We start from the raw sequence: 17,378 nt of genomic DNA on the forward strand, positions 1-17,378 counted from the left end.
TCAAACACCAATAATTCACATCCCGTTACCCTTTAATTCCCGGCAACGCTCTAATCATTAAAAACACCTCGAGACTCATCCCGAGCCCCAAACGTAAACCTGTTATGACTAGACCGCTAATTAATATTCCAAGATCGTCTCATGCCGAATAGCTCAAAAAAACCCACATTATAATGTGGTCCCAACAACAGATCACCGACATGCATACAAATATACAATTACGCCCTCAACGGGCCAAATTACCAAAACACCCCTGTCATGAAATGTGGACCCACATGCTTGCATTTAACATCATATTATAATATAATTCACATAAACATGCATATTATCATTTAATGGCATAATTAAACAGTTATGGCCCTCCCGGCCTACTAATCCAGCCATTAAACCGCATTAGGGAATCTGGGGAATTACATGGTCCCCCCTCAAAAGTTGGAGGATGTTGTCTTCTGAACCGCTCATACAATAGCTCCCACTGGTTTCCAACTTCCTGTGGCTGAAAAACTGGTGCCACCGCAGGCGGCACAATAGATGCGGCACTCCCTGACGGAGCCTGTTATCTCAGGAGACGGATCTACTCTTCCTGGGTTTGAAGTCGGGCTTGCATGTCTGCCATAATCTGCTGCCAGTTCTCAGGGACTGGCGGAGGGTTCTGGCCCTGGTCATCATCCCTAGCCTTAGACCTAGTGTTGGCTAGTCATATAGATCACCTTGGATGCATAGCTATCCAAGTTAATCTGCAATCAATGACTCGGCGGTCAGACTATGATGACAAGGTAACAATCATTCCATAATCCACCATTGAAACTCAATCATTCATAAGCAATCAAGATATAACAGTTTATCCAAATAGTCATCCACATGCAACAGCAACGCTAATAAGCACGCCTTTCTATCATCACACAACAGTTAAGGGCCAGGCCCTATCAGTATCTCATGCTCCCTATTAACCAAACAGATAACATCATTCATATTTCTTTCAAACACTTAAACATATAAACACAAATATAAGATTACCAAACCCTGAGTCGATCTTGTCTTTAGCGGCGAATGTACATGTTCAGCCAGTCTTCAGGAACCCTTAAACCTAGGACGCTCTGATACCAAGTTGTAACACCCTGGATAATCAAGGTCATTACACTGTGTGGTTATAAAGGTGCAAAACTTGCTAATCAAGTCATTTAGTAAAGAAAATGTGACACTAAAACAGTAATTGAGCTAGGGTTAAAAGATTTTGGTCACAAAAGTGATGAACTTGAAACAAATGTTAAAATTCTTGAAACTGAGATTTTTGATAAAAATCCTGAAATTAATCGTTTGAAAAAAGAGCTTGATCTTATAAAAAGAAATGTTCAAATGCTTAATCCACGATCTACAATTTTTGAGGAGGTCCAGAATGCAGGTCAAAGAAATAATGTTGGATTGGGATATAAATCAAAGGGAAAAATAGTGTTTGTTCCAGCTTGCTCATTAACTGTTGTATCTTCTGATCTAACACTGCAGGTTTATGATCCATCAACATCACAGACTGTCTCATCAGCAAAGAGACATATAGGTAAGAATCTGACGTCCAATGAAAGGACTAAGAAATTCATTCCCACTTGTCATTTTTGTGGTGTCAAAGGTCACATTTGACCAAAGTGATTTACTATGATGAATGTTTTTTATACAAATTATTTTCATCATGAAAAATTAAAAAATGTACAAAAGAAACACCATGCGCCTAAACAAAAATGGGTCAAAAAGAATGTGAATACTTGTCTTGCTACATTTACATGTCATGGAACTCGTACATATAATTCTTAGTACTTTGATATTGGATGTTCTAGACATATGACAGGTGACAAAAGTATTCTTATAAATTTTAAAGCTGAAAATTGTAGTGCAATCACTTTTGGGTGATGGTGAGGCAAGTAAAGTACTTGGAAAGGGAACCTTAATTTTGGAAGGGTTACCTAAACTGAAAAAAATGTGTTGCTGGTTGATGGAATGAAAGCTAATCTAATTAGCATAAGTTAGATTTGTGATCAAGGATTTATTGTTAATTTTTCTTGTGATGATTGCAGTGTGATTGATAAAAATGAAAATTGTGTTTTAAAATGTTTCAAATGAGTTGACAATTGTTATACTCTTTCTCAAAATTTGTCATGTCACTCAGCCATAAATAATTCAACTGATCTGTGGCATGAAAAACTTGGTCACATTAATTTCAAAAACTTGAAAAAATTGTCAAATGCATGTATTGTTCGAGGATTACCCAAACTGGGTAAAGAGTCTATTGGTAAGTGTGAGTCGTGCCAACTTGGTAAGCAATTAAAAATCACTCACAAAGGTATTATGGATGTAAATACCTCAAAAGTTTTTATAATTGCTTCACATGGATCTCATGGGTCCGATTCAAGTTGAGAATTTAAATGGAAAAAGATACATTTTTGTATGTGTGGATGATTTCTCTCATTTTACTTGGGTTGATTTTTTAAGAGAAAAAATCTGACACATTTGAAGCTTTAAAAAATATGTGTTTAAATTTGAGAGTTGAAAAAGATTGTAATATCGACAAAATTGTAAGAATTCGTAGTGATCATGGTAAAGAATTTGAAAACAGTGTGTATGATTAATTTTGTAAGTCTTGTGGTATCTCTCATGAATTTTTAGAACCCAAAACTCCTGAGCAAAATGGAGTTGTTGAGAGAAGGAATCGTACTCTTCAAGAAATGGCAAGAGTAATGTTGAATAGCAAGAAATTGTCCAAACTATTGTGGGCTGAAGCTATTAATATTGCTTGCTACATAATAAACAGAGTGTTCTTACATCCAGGTACAACCAAAATGCCTTATGAGATTTGGAAAGGTAAACGTCTGAATGTAAGTTATTTCCACATTTTTGGTTGTGTCTGTTACATATTGAGGGATCGCGAAAATATTGGAAAATTTGATGCTAAAAGTGATGTTGGTGTCTTTTTTGTTTATTCCATAAATAGTGGGGCATATCGTGTGTACAACATGAGAACTCAAATTGTTATGGAATTTGCTAATATTGTTGTTGATGATATGAAGGATTTTTCAAAATTTTCAACAGAAGCGGAGATAGACAAATTCATAGAAAATGTGCATGTTTCCTCAGAAGCACAAAATGATGTATCAGAAATTTTGCCTGCTGTGTCAGAAATATCAACTGAACCATCACCCTTGGTGTTTGATATATCACCATCTGAACAGGCAAATGCACAAATGCCAAAAATCATCACTGATTCCGTACGTAGAGAACCCTCAACCAGGGTGAAAAAGAATCATCCTTCTCATCTCATTTTGGGTGATTTGGAGGAGAGCATGGTCACAAGGAAAAGATATGTGAATCTCGTTCAACACGTGTGTTTCACTTCTTCACTTGAACCAAAAAAAGTGAAATAAGCTTTGACTGATGAATCTTGGATTAAAGCTATGCAAGAAGAATTGGAACAGTTTAGGAAAAATGATGTGTGGACCCTTGTGCCCAGACCAAATCACACTAATGTCATTGGAACAAAATGGATTTTTAAAAATAAAAGTGATGAATTTGGCACAATAGTAAGAAACAAAGCTAGAATGGTAGCACAAGTGTACACTCAAGTGGAAGGTGTGAACTTTGATGAAACATTTGCACTTGTTGCAAGAGTTGAATCGATTAGATTGTTATTAGCTATTGCATGCATCATGGGTTTCAAATTGCATCAAATGGGTGTTAAATCCGCTTTTTTGAATGAAGAAGCTTTTGTTGAACAACCTAAGGGGTTTGAAGATCCACATTTTCCAAATCATGTTTTTAAATTAAAAAAAAAAAAGGATTTTTACACAGGCATGGTATGAAAGATTGACACAATTTTTGTTGTCTCATGGTTATCGTAGAGGTGGAGTAGATAAAACACTTTTCATTAAAAGAATCAAGAAAGACATAATTATTGCACAAATATATGTTGATGATATTGTGTTTGGTTCTACATCTAACTCTGAAGTTCAGAAATTTGTTCATCAAATGAAGGATGAATTTGAGATAAGTATGGTGGGTGAATTAGCATACTTTTTAGGTTTTCGGGTCAATCAATCAGAAGATGGTACCTTGGTAAAAAAATTTGGGCTTGATACTGCGAAACATACCAAAACTCCCATGGGAACAACAGTTAAATTAACAAAAGATGATAATGGAGTTAAGGTAGATCCCATTTTATACCGCAATATGATTGGTAGTCTTTTGTATCTCACTGCTAGTCGTCCTGATATATGTTATAGTGTTGGGGTATGCACTAGGTACCAAGGAAATCCCATGGAATCACACGTGACTGCTGCAAAAATAATTATTAGATATGTTCACAATAATTTAGAATATGGGATTTGGTATTATAAAGAAACAAATTCTAATCTTGTGTGTTTTAGTGATGCTGATTGTATTAGGAAACTTATACAATATCTTTATTTATTTTCATGTAGACCTAATATTAAACAAGTTAATATGAGACAACCTAGAACATGTTTCTAAAATTGAATTCAAAGAGAAATAATGATAAGAATACTTACATTATACGCAATGGAATGAATGAGTCATTCCTTCAGTTTCTCTAACCTTGTATCCTTTCAGTCGCTGGGTATTACCAAGAAACTGAACCGATCTTCAATTTTCTTCACAGCCTTCCAAAGTATCCTTGGAATCACCTAGACTAGAGTGGGAAATTATCAACACATGAGATAGATACAGAGAGAAGAAGAGAAAAAGAACAATGATGCTTAGAAAAAGACTTATGTTTAGAGAGAATCTAAAACCTATCATAAACTTGTGTTTCTGAAATCTGAACTTGTGTTTTGACTTATGTTTTCAAATATCTCTTAGCATTCCCTTTATAGACTAAATTATGTAATTTATTTAATGAAACAATCAATAAAATAATAGCCTATAATCAGCCCTAGGTCGAAATTATCATGGGCTTTAGGCTCGTGAAATTTCTCATTTGATTATAAGTCTATTGGACTTAAAATCAATGCTTGTATTATTTTCTATTGATTTAATTAATTAAATAATTATTTAAATCATTTATCAAATTAATTATTTATAATTTGAACCTTGGTTTAAACTTTTTATTAATTTAGATAACAATTTATCTTAATTAATAAATCTGCCCTAATTTCTCTTTTCTTCTCTAAATTGTATAACTCTGTGAAACTATCCAAAATTGACCTAGTCAACTTTGATAATTCTAATTGATAATTAAAGCAATTAATTGAGACTATCTAGATAATTTTATCCAAGGTACAGTGGGGACCATGGGCCTATGAAATCAAGCTCCAATAAGTTATCATAAATCTAACAAATAAATTTACTAACTTATTAATTCCTCGTGACTCTACTAATTACTCAGAATTGCAATATTGAATTCATAGAACGCTCTATAAGCAATATAGATACGCTATTAATTATCCATTGTTACAACCATAATTGTCACTCAATCCTCTATAGACGGTCTGCAATGAGATGGGACTAAAATATTGTCTTACCCTTCATTGTATTTTATCCTTAAAACACTTAGTTCCTTGTAAATGATATTTTAGTAAGCTAATATTAATTACTGAAATGAGATCTCTATCATTTAGCACCTTGAACCAAACTAAAAGGAAACCATCGTTTCACTTCTTCATCAGAAGCTATAGATGTTTATATCTATGATTAACACTCCCACTCAATTATACTACTGAGTTCCCAAGATGTAAGTATGGGCTAGTCCGTAGGGTGAGATAGTAACGAACAAGTCAAAGAACTCAAATAATACAATCAGTTAGAATACTAACCACTCAGAATTAAGATTGAATTGACCTATGGTCAACTATATGATATGACTAGAATATATAATAACGGTATGTTTACTTATCCTATTAACTGTCAATATCGGTCAAGTCCGATGTAACAAATACATCTGATCTTATTTACATTGCTAATGTTCTGCAAAGAACATAACACTACAATGTATAAGTAGATCATATCGTAGATTGGCAAGTCAGTGTAAATCTTGTGCACTGACTAATCTTAGGAGTAACTTATTTTGAACATATAATCATATTTATATTCCACTTTGATTACGTCACTATAAATATGATTAGCTATATGCTCGGGATTTAATAGAAGTTTATATTGAACAAATATCATGAAAATAAAACATGTGAGCAAAGTGATTGACTAAGTCAAAAAATGATTTCTATTCTTTTATTGATAATAAATGAGATTACAAAGAAATTGGATTTTAATTAGGGCATAAAACCCCAACAAACTCCCACTTGCACTAATTGAAACTAATGTCTTAATTCTACTAATCTCATTTCCTTGATATGCTTATCAAATGTAGCTTCTGATAGTGTCTCTATAAAAGGATCTGCAAGATTGTCTTCAGATGCAATCTTCATAACCTTTACATCTCCACTGGCCACATATTCTCGAATAATGTGATACTACCTTTCTATATGCTTACTCCTCTTGTGACTACAAGGTTCTTTCGAGTTGGCTATCGCTCCTGTATTGTCACAAAACAACACAAGCGATTTATCCATTTCTATAATAACACCAAGATCTGAATAGAACTTCTTTAGCCAGGCTATTTCTTAAGTTGCTTCTAACGCGGCTATGTACTCAGCCTCCATAGTGGAATCTGAGATTGCAGACTGCTTTACCCTTCTCCATATCACAGCTCCACCCCCAAAAGTAAACACCATTCTAGAAGTAGACTTCCTGTCTTCGACATCAATCTGAAAATCTGAATCGATGTAGCCTACAGGGTTCATAACACCACCCTTGTAGACTAACATATAATCCTTAGTCTGCCTTAAATACTTCAGGATATGCTTAACTGCTATCCAATGTTCCGATCCTGGGTTTGACTGATACCTGCTCACTACTCCCACTGCATATCAGATATCTGGTCTAGTACACAACATAGCATACATCAGACTTCCAATTGCAGATGCGTAAGGAACTTTTCTCAATGCATCTTCCTCTTCAGGAGTCTGGGGAGACTGCTTCTTTGAAAGATGAATTCCATGGCAGGACGGTAAACATCCTTTCTTGGAATTTTTCATTGAGAAACGTTCAAGCACTAAATCAATGTAAGCTGCTTGGGATAGATCTACGAGTCTGTTCTTTCTATCCCTAATGATTTGGATACCTAGAACATAACTTGCTTCACCCAAATCCTTCATCTGGAATTAAGTGCTCGGCCAATTCTTCACATCTGACAATTCTTAACATTATTTCCAACGAGTAAGATATCATCTACATAAAGAACCAGGAATACCACTATTTGATTTGTCTTCAGTTGATAAACACAAGGCTCATCAATATTTTTTTCAAAGCCATAGGTTTTGATTATTTCATCAAACCTAAGATTCCAGGAATGAGAAGCTAGCTTAAGTCCATAGATGGACCTATTCAACTTGCAAACTTTTCCTTCTTGTCCAGCTACTTTAAATCCTTCTCGTTGATCCATATAAATTACTTCGTCAAGCTTTCTATTAAGAAAAGTTGTCTTGACATCCATTTTCCAGATCGCATAGTCAAGAGCGGCTGCTATGGATAGGAGGATGTGAGTGGATTTAAGCATGGCTACTGGACTAAAATTTTCTACATAGTCCATGCCTTCTCATTGGGTATAACCCTTTGCCACTAATCAAGCTTTATAAGTCTCGATATTTCCATCAACACCTCTTTTCTTCTTGTAGATCCACTTGCACCCAATGGCCCTAAAGTCACTAGGTGCTTCCACAAGATCACAGACGAAATTTGAGTACATGGACTCTATTTCCTATTTCATGGCTTCGAGCCATGGTTCCTTTTCAGGGCTATCCATTGCATGTTTGAAAGACAACGGATCATCATCACTAGTGTCACCAACAACCATATTGGTTTCACCATCAAAACCATAGCAAACTGGATTCCTAGAAACCCTCCCACTACGACGAGGCTCCGTGACTATTTGCTCAGGAACAGTGGTACTTACTTCATTTAAATCGACTTGCGTCGGTTGGACATGAAGAGTGGGAATTTCATCATCAACTCACGTTGATGATGATGGAACATTGGTTGGAGTCAATTCTTTAACCATCTCCTCTAAAACTACTTTGCTGCGTGGTTTGAAGTTTTGGACATAGTCATTTTCCATAAAAGTAGCATTTGTAGAAGTAAACACTTTCTTTTCTGAATGACTATAGAAAAGTCCACCCCGAGTACCTTTTGGATAGCCAACAAACACGCAAACTTCAGTTCGCGGTTTTAGCTTTCCTTCCTTTTTCCTCAGGACGTGGGCGGGACACCCCCAGATTCTATAATGGCGTAAACTAGGTTCACAACCATTCCAGCGTTCTAAAGGTGTTTTGGGGATTGATTTAGACGGCAAAAAATTGAGAATGTCATTCGCGGTTTCAATTGCATGTCCACAGAATGAAGTTGGTAGAGTTGAGTAACTAAGCATGCATCTAACCACTTCCAATAAAGTTATGTTCTGGCGTTCCGCTAAACCATTTTGTTGCGGAGTACTTGGGGCAGTAAGTTGTGATAAAATCCCAAGTTCAGTTAAATGATCTTGGAACTGCATATCCAAATATTCTCCACCCCTATCAGATCGCAAGATCTTTAACGTTTTACCTAATTGGTTCTGAGCCATAGCTATGAATTCCTAAAACTTTGAAAATGTTTCTGATTTCCTATGTATTAGGTAAAGACATGAGTATCTAGAGTAATCGTCAATGAAAGTGATGAAATACTCAAAAACACCCATGTCTTGTACATTCAAAGGTCCACAAACATCTGAATGCACAAGTCCAAGTGGTTCTTTGGCCCTATCACCCTTTGCAGAGAATGGACACTTGGTCAGTTTGCCTTCTAGATAAGATTCACAGACAGAAAATTCACCTAAGGTGAGTTCCCTCAAAGGCCCGTCCTTTGTAAGTCTTTGAATCCTATCATAGCCAATGTGACCTAGTCTCAAGTGCCATAAATACGTCATATTATCGTTATCGATTTTTTGACGTTTATTGGTCCTAGGTTTAGCTACTTTGAATAAATCATTGTTAAGAGCAAGGGGTTCATTAGGTCGTAGAATATAAACCTCGTTTTCCAAACATGAAATACACAATTGTGATCCATTGAACTAAATAAATATATTAGAACTTGTGAAAGTCATAACAAAATGTTATAATTGCAACATGGAAACTGAAATTAAATTTCTACTAAAATTTGGAATAAAAATACATCTTTTAAAATTAAAAATTTATTTCCGAACTTCAGACGAGCTCTTCCTCCAGCTTGGTCCGCAATGAACGCTCTGTTCCCAACTCTAAGCTTTAAGCCGCCTTCGTCCACTTCCTCCCACGATTCAAGAAGCTGTAAAATGTTACAAACATGGTTAGTAGATCCAGAATCAATAATCCAAACAGATTTATCATTCGCTAAAACACATGTTTCTAAGATAAATTATCTATAATCATTACCTTTGTTTTTCACTGCTAGAAACATGGGGCAATCATGTTTCCAATGCCCCTTCTCTTTGCAGTGAAAATACTTACATTTACCTTTCTTTTTTTTTCTTGTTCTTCTCCTTAGGCATTTGTGCATTTGGTTGTGCACTCGTCTTTGCAGTCTTTGCAGGCTTGGGGTTGTTGTTTTGTCCACCTTTCCTATTGTTTCCAGCTTTCGAAGATGAAGCTTGGTTAGCTTTAGCCTTAGTTGGATCAGAAGCAACAACAGTAGTCTTATTTTCTCCTCCTTTACTAGGTCCACCCATGCTAGACTCGAAAATCTGAAGCTCGTTCATGAGCTGCGTCAGACCATAGTTGAGTTGATCACGAACGTGCGGACACGGTGCCATCCGAGCATTCACGGTTCCATCATGTACGTGCGGAGATGGTGCTATCCGAGCATTTATGGTGCCATCACGAACGTGCAGAGACGATGCTTGTTCTGGGGATTCCTCAGTCATGACGAATTCAGAGTTGTCACCAATAAACTCTATGTTGATGTTTTGCTTCCATTTAAGGAAGTTTTCTCCAGTGAGTTTCTCCATCGAAAGTTGAGAAAGGATGGGAGTAGACACAACCATACTTAAAACTACAAAATATCAATAATTTAGAAATCAATCACATTTGCTCAATAAAACTCATATTCACACAGATTTCAACAAATAGCACAACATATATAAAAAATATGTAAGATATGAGAAAAAAATACCAAAATAATCATATCTCTATTTCTTTAGGTTTTTAACCAATCTATGATATCCTTGTCCCGGTTGGCGAGAGTAAAAAATATCACTAGTTAAATAAAGTTATAAACTTATTTAATAATGGACACCATCATTAACAACCTACTAGTCGATCAAAATAAGAAAACAAAATCTCTTATTTTATGAGCTAGACCCACAGTTTCGATAATCAATAGATTTAGTCCTAGTAGTCACCGTAGGGGTGAGTCTAGCATAGTATGACCTATAGTTATCTATCTTTCGAAATCTAACCTTGTCAAAATAACTAATTGACACATTCTGTAGGGGGACGAATCAAAGCGTCTCGGGGCCCCATTAAGCTATTGACGTTGTTAAACCAATGGTGGAGATCGAATATAATTCTTAAAATAAGCTCATTATAAAATTTAAAATAGTATTTTTATTATTTATTTTTAGAAAATTAATGACCATGGTTCTCCAAAAAAATTGAAAAGATTAAATTTTTAAAACCAAAGTCTTATAATTTCCTATTAATTCTAAAGTGTCGCATTGAAACAAATTCAATTAATTTAGAATTATGTTGTTGCTAATCAATATTTAGGTTTAACTAATATAATGAACCTATACAATTAAGTCCAACTCAGGTAAATGAGCCTTAATAATTGGGGTTGTATGGAGGAGGGCTGGGTCCAATATGTCGTTCCCACTACAAAGGCCCACATACTTCCATACAATGTCCAAAAGGCCCTCATACTTCGTTTTATTAATTGTTATTAATTGATTAGACTCACTATAGTCATGCAAAACAAATGAGCCTTCACAAGTGGAATCACTCACAAGAGAGGAATTTAAACTTTGCATTTTCTAATGGGCCCAAATAAAACCTATTATTTTATGAATATTTTATTTGGAAAAATCCATATATCTAACAAACATATGAGCCACTATATGCATATAAGCACAATTACAAAAATATCATATATAGTGTAAACAGACATGTTATAATTGGATGGGCCTATTCATGTTACTATATGAGCAAGTCTATGAATTTATGCAAAAATACCACAATTTATTTCATTTGCGAAAGTACCATAATTAATTTTCTAGAATTTATAAAAAAAATCGAATTAATTAAATTTTTACAAAATATAAGTCAATTTAAATGAAATTTATCAACAATTAACAAAAGTTAATTTAAATTTCATTTATCAACAATCAACTTGGTTTTAGATTAATTTGAAAAATATTAATTTAATTTAAATATGATTTATCAACAATTAACCAAAGTTAATTTAAATCCTATTAAGAAAATATTTTGATAATTAGTTGAAAAAAATATTATTTTTCAAAATTTAACCAATTTTAAACTTTAAAATCAATATCTTAACTGTTTTTAAAAAAATATCTTGTATTGTTACAACAATAAGTTAATATTTTAACCATTAAAAAAAATAAAATAGTAATAGTTATAACAACCCTAAAATATCTTAAAACAGTTAAATAAATTCAAATATCCATAAAAATATCTAACTAACAAATTTCAAATTTTAAATAATTTAAATATTAAAAAAAAACTATAGAATAAATAGATATTTATATTTTCGAATAAAGATTTAATAAAAATATCAAGTATTTGAAAGATAATATATTAAATATCTGATATCTTAATTATAATATTTTAATATATTAACAAATTTAAAATTAAGTTGTTAATCTATGTTTAAATTTGAATTTGAATCTTTGTAGAAATATCTAATTATTTAAATCTCAACCAACAAAAATATCTTATTTTATAAACAAAATTAAATGATAAAATAACTCTGATATTTTTGGCTTTGTTATTAATAATCAAATTCATAATTTTATTTTCTTTAATTTAAAATAAAATTGATGAACAATACTCGAAACGGGTACTGTTCACCTGGTTGCTGGGTGGTGACGCACACGCGCATAGCAGGTGCTGTCGAGGGATGCCTGGGGCATCTGCCGAAGGATGCGCGCATGTTGTGCTGCTACACTCAAGCAACGCGCGCACGGGAGGGTGCGATGTCAAGGGATGGTTGCACTAGCTGTCAGGTGATGCGGACATGTGCGCCCGCGCGACTGGCAGCATGAGGAAAAATTTTCCAAAATTTTTTTTTAGCAATTTTTCAAACAAAAAAACATTTTCTAATTAATTTTTACCATGTTTTACACAAAATAAAGCATATATAAAAAATTAATGGAATAGAAAACACAACAAAATAACCTAAAAATTACTAATAATCACATAGAATTCAATATGCTTCATAAAATCATGAAATCTATCCAATTATTCAAACGCATCAAATAATTCAATTTTTAACATGTTCATGCATGAAAATAAAGATTACCAAAGACTCTGAGGCCAGTTGTTAGGAAACTTATATAGGATCTTTATTTATTTTTATGTAGATCTAATATTAAACAAGTTAATATGAGACAACCTAGAACATGTTTTTAAAATTGAATTCAAAGAGAAATAATGATAAGAATACTTACATTATACACCGCGGAATGAATGAGTCGTTCCTTCAGTTTCTCTAACCCTTGTATCCTATGAGGTCGCAGAGTAGTACCAAGAAACTGAACCGATCTTCAATTTTCTTCACAACCTTCCAAAGTATCCTTGGAATCACCTAGACTAGAGTGGACAATTATCAACACATGAGATAGACACAGAGAGAAGAAGAGAAAAAGAACAATGAAGCTTAGAAAATGACTTATGTTTAGAGAGAATCTAAAACCTATTAGAAACTTGTGTTTCTGAAATCTAAACTTGTGTTTTGACTTATGTTTTCAACTCTCTCTTAGCATTTCTTTTATAGACTCAATTAGGTCATTTATTTAATTAAAAATGAATAAAATAATAGAAAATAATCATCCCTATGTTGAAATTATCATGGGCTTTAGGCCCATGAAATTTCCCATTTGATTATAAGCCTATTAGACTTAAAATCAAAACTTGTATTATAATCTATTGATTTAATTAATTAAATAATTATTTAAATCGTTTATCAAATTAATTATTTATAATTTGAACCTTGATTTAAACTTATTTATTAATTTAGATACCAATTTATCTTAATTAATAAATCTGCCATAATTTCTCTTTTCTTCTCTATATACCACAACTCTGTGAAACTATCCAATATTGACCTGGTCAACTTTGATAATTCTAATTGATAATTAAATCAATTAATTGAGACTATCTAGATGATTTTATCTAAGGTATAGTGGGGACCATGACCCTATGAAATCAAGCTCCAATAAGTTATCATAAATCTAACAAATAAATTTACTAACTTATTAATTCCTCGTGACTTCACTAAAGACTCGGAATTGCACTATTGAATTCATAGAACGCTCTATAAGCAATATAGATATGTTATTAATTATCCATTGTTACAACCATAATTGTCACTCAATCCTCTATAGACAGTCTACAATGAGATGGGACTAAAATACTGTTTTACCCCTCATTGTATTTTATCCTTAAAACACTTAGTTGCTTGTAAATGATATTTCAGTAAACTAATATTAATTACTGAAATGAGATCTCTATCATTTAGCACCTTAAACCAAACTAAAAAGAAATCATTGTTTCGCTTCTTCATCAGAAGCTATAGATGTTCATATCTATGATTAACACTCTCACTTAATTATACTACTGAGTTCCCAAGATGTAAGTATGGGCTAGTCCGTAGGGTAAGTTGGTAACAAACAAGTCAAAGAACTCAAATAATACAACCAGTTAGAATACTAACCACTAAGAATTGAGATTAAATTTACCTATGGTCAACTATATGATATGACTAGAATAGATAATAGCGGTATGTTTACTTATCCTATCAACTGTCAATATCGGTCCAGTCTGATGTAACAAATACATCTGATCTTATCTACTTTGCTAATGTCCTGGAAAGACATAATACTACAATGTGTAAGTACATCATATCGTAGATTGGAAAGTCAGTGTAAATCATGTGCACTTACTAATCTTAGGACTAACTTATTTGGAACATATAATCATATTTATATTCCACTGTGATTACATCACTATAAATATGATTCGCTATATGCTCAGGATTTAATAGAGGTTTATATTAAACAAATAATCATGAAAATGAAACATGTGAGCAAAGTGATTGACCAAGTCAAAATATGATTTCTATTCTTTTATTAATAATAAATGAGAATACAAAGAAATTAAGTTTTAATTAGGGCATAAAACCCCAATAGATTGGGCAGGTAATGCATATGACAGAAAAAATACAAGTGGAGGGTGGTTCTATCTAGGGAACAACTTTGTGTCATGGCATAGCAAAAAGAAGAATTCCATATCTCTTTCAATAGTAGAGGCCGAGTACATTGCAGCTGGCAAATGTTGTACTCAGCTATTATGGATGAAACAAATGATGTCTGACTATGGGTTTAAATTAGAAACTTTAACTATTTTCTATGACAATACCAGTGCAATAAATATTTCTAAAAATCATGTCCAACATTCACGCACAAAACACATTGATATTAGATACCATTTCATTAGAGAGCTTGTTGAAAATAAGACACTAATCTTGGAATACATTGAAACAGACAAGCAAATTGCTGATATTTTCACCAAGTCCCTTGATTCAATTTGGCTTGATTCTCTTAGGAAATCCTTGGGGGTTTGTAGTATGTAATTATTTGTTGTCTCGTGAGCATTCCAACTGTTTATCCCTTGTGTTATTTCCTGTTAAACGATTCTCAAACAATTACAAAACTTTTGTGATTACTTTCTATTAGTTTAATTATTTTTGAATATATGACATGATGAGTTTATTGGTTTCAAATTAAAAATTTCTTCACAATTTATTTTTGGGAAAAACGCCTACTAAAAGGGCATTGAGCCAAATTATCAAATCTTCTTCAATTTCAGGTTCCTGTGTGAGAATAGAGCTACCTATGCCAGTGTGTGAAAGCCAACTTTGAGTAAGTTGAGACTATGTAATTAGACCTATGTAGAGGACACACTACCATTGAAAAGGGCTACCATTGGTGTAGCGTGACAACGTCTCCATTGGGTATTGCAGAAAAAGGTCAAAATTGCCAACATGGACAATGACCCTATTATTTACACTTCACACACAAATACATGTTCTGTATGAAGAAAAAGAAAAAAAAAATGTAAGTCTTATCCTCTATGTTAATATTTTTCCTAAAAATACTTTATGCTCTAGAAAAATTTATTTTTGCTCCAACTCTCTCAAGCATGTTATATAGATCAAATAATTTTTCTAACATTACCAATACTCACTTAATTTTTGTATTGATTGATTATTGTTTTTCAAGTTTCACATTTTTTTTATTACAACAGAAAGAAATATTTTGGTCATTTATATAAAATATATATATAAAAGGGAATATCGAAAATAAAAAAAAATATTTTTTTAAACCAATTGAATCTCGTAGGGTATATTGAATTTCAGTGCTTATTGTTTTTTTTTGGGTCCAATATGATTTTGTGTTATTTTTGTCATCTTTCTCTCTAAAGTCAAGGTTGTCTAATTATTAATTGTGCAATATGTGAAGAAAAATGACCGTTTAAAAAATTTCCTTAAAAAATATATTTGTTGCCTTTTTTGGTTTGGTCACAATTAAGACAAAAGTTGCTTTTTTTCTCTCATTGTCAAAAACAGGTAACTACCCATTTTGTTAAGTCTATATCCCACATTTGGCCTCAACTCTCACGATCACTCTTCCACTTTCACACTTTTTTTCCTTGTTTTCTGCTTGTTTGCTCTCTCGGCTATCTAAGTGTGCAGGAACCCATGGCTCGAACTAAGAACATCGGAGCTCCCAGACCTTCAGCTGCTATGAGTGGTTCTGCTCCATCAGCTTCGTCTCCAGCAGCTTCAAGATCTTCTTTGAAGTCCTCTGTAAAGACTAGGGCTCGCAAAAAGACCTTCCTTGTGTCCACAACCTCTTCATTAATGCTTCCATCTCTATCTCCTGCTTTGATTTCTCTTCTCGCACCACCATCTGAATAGGTGGTGCCTACCGATATTCTTCCTTCAGCAATCGAGTCACCTGCTCCAAATCCTAAACCCTCAAAAGTTGGGGCTGCCAAATCAAAAGGATCTCCTGCTGCTGCACAACCTATTTTTGGTATGTCGCCTGCTTCACGAACTCGCTCCAAAGAAACTGCCTCTAATTGAATGGAAGTCGTGAAGAAAGGAGGAAAACGAGGCAAGACTTCTCCTCCAGCGAAGAAACTCAAAATCACTCCACCTGCATGTTATTCCTTTGAGGTTGATCCATCTGAAGACCTATCTGGTGAAGCAGCCAATCTTTCTAACCACTCAAGTTCTGAAAGCACCAAAAGGTCTGAATCTACCCCAGAACTTGAAGATCTGATTGCCTTTGAAGAACAAGTTGTTGAATCAAAGGATGGTTCTGATGCATCCGATACTCCGTCTAAGCCCTCTGACCATGTCTCTGAACCTCTACCTTCCGAATCCAAGGAAAGAAGTCCATGACTTTCCCTAGTCCAATTGCTTACAAGGTTCTAACAAAAAACATTGATTTAGTTTCATCTTTTGTTCCTCATTCTCATCATTTTTGCTATAATGATCATGAAAGGGATATGGTTTATTATGCCAACCGTAAGGTTATTTGTGAAAATAATTTTGATCTTGCTGCTCATATGGTGTTTGGGGTGATTGGTATTTTGCAAGAAAAAGAGTGGTTAGACTCTTTACAAGGCTATTATGGGTATGTTTATCGGGTTGTCAAGGAATTTTATGCTAACATTACTGATGATTTTCTTGATCATAATTCCTTTATGTATGGAAAAGTGTATGTTTGGGGTCATTGGTTTTCTTTTACAGTTAAATATATTACTATTGGCCTAAATTTGCCCATTGGTGTCATTCTGTATACCCTTGAATTTGATAAGGACCTAGTCCTTTTGGAGCTTGTAGGACAAAAGGTATCATGGAATCCAAGTTGTGCTTATGTGGTTTGCTTTGTCCAACTGAATGCCCTCCTCTAATCTAGTTGTTGTGTCTCAAGAATCGGCATTCTTTATGTTCAAGATTGGTTCTAGTGCACAGATAGATCTTCCTTCCTTAATTCTGGACCAAATTGT

Source organism: Humulus lupulus, chromosome 9 (genome assembly GCF_963169125.1).
Source record: "Humulus lupulus chromosome 9, drHumLupu1.1, whole genome shotgun sequence".
Lineage (NCBI taxonomy): Eukaryota > Viridiplantae > Streptophyta > Magnoliopsida > Rosales > Cannabaceae > Humulus > Humulus lupulus.